At 38.7% G+C, this 380-nt stretch overlaps 1 non-coding gene across 1 annotated transcript; it reads left to right on the top strand.

Moving 5' to 3' along the window:
- Positions 1 to 77: 77 nt before the first annotated feature.
- SPRG_30199 lies at positions 78 to 150 on the top strand. Its single transcript has one exon. It is a non-coding gene; the product is annotated as a tRNA-Phe (tRNA).
- The last annotated feature ends 230 nt before the right edge of the window (positions 151 to 380 follow it).

Raw genomic sequence — 380 nt, 5'->3', positions numbered from 1 at the left:
TGCGAATTTTAATGCGATTTAAAAGTGTAAATATGTGATATTTTAAGTGGATTAATATGGTGTTTGTAGCATTTGTAGCCGCAATAGCTCAGTTGGGAGAGCGTCAGACTGAAGATCTGAAGGTCACTGGTTCGATCCCGGTTTGTGGCAACACTTCTTTTTTGCTTGTCTACTGCCTCACCACTAGCGCCCACTTTTTCACTATTTTCCACGACTATTTTCCATCTTTTTTATATTTACGATATTTTAACTACATTTATGCTAGCATTCCTGCGGCATTCCCTTGCATACAAATAATCGTTTCATTTCATAGTAGGCAATCATATTTCCTGATTTTTGCTCTCGTGTATGGACTCTTCGAAGGGCTACTGATGCACCAT

Source organism: Saprolegnia parasitica, assembly GCF_000151545.1.
Source record: "Saprolegnia parasitica CBS 223.65 unplaced genomic scaffold supercont2.183, whole genome shotgun sequence".
In the NCBI taxonomy this organism is placed as follows: Eukaryota; Oomycota; class Saprolegniomycetes; order Saprolegniales; family Saprolegniaceae; genus Saprolegnia; species Saprolegnia parasitica.
Note: the sequence above shows the minus strand (reverse complement) of the source record. Positions and strands in the feature narration are given on the sequence as shown.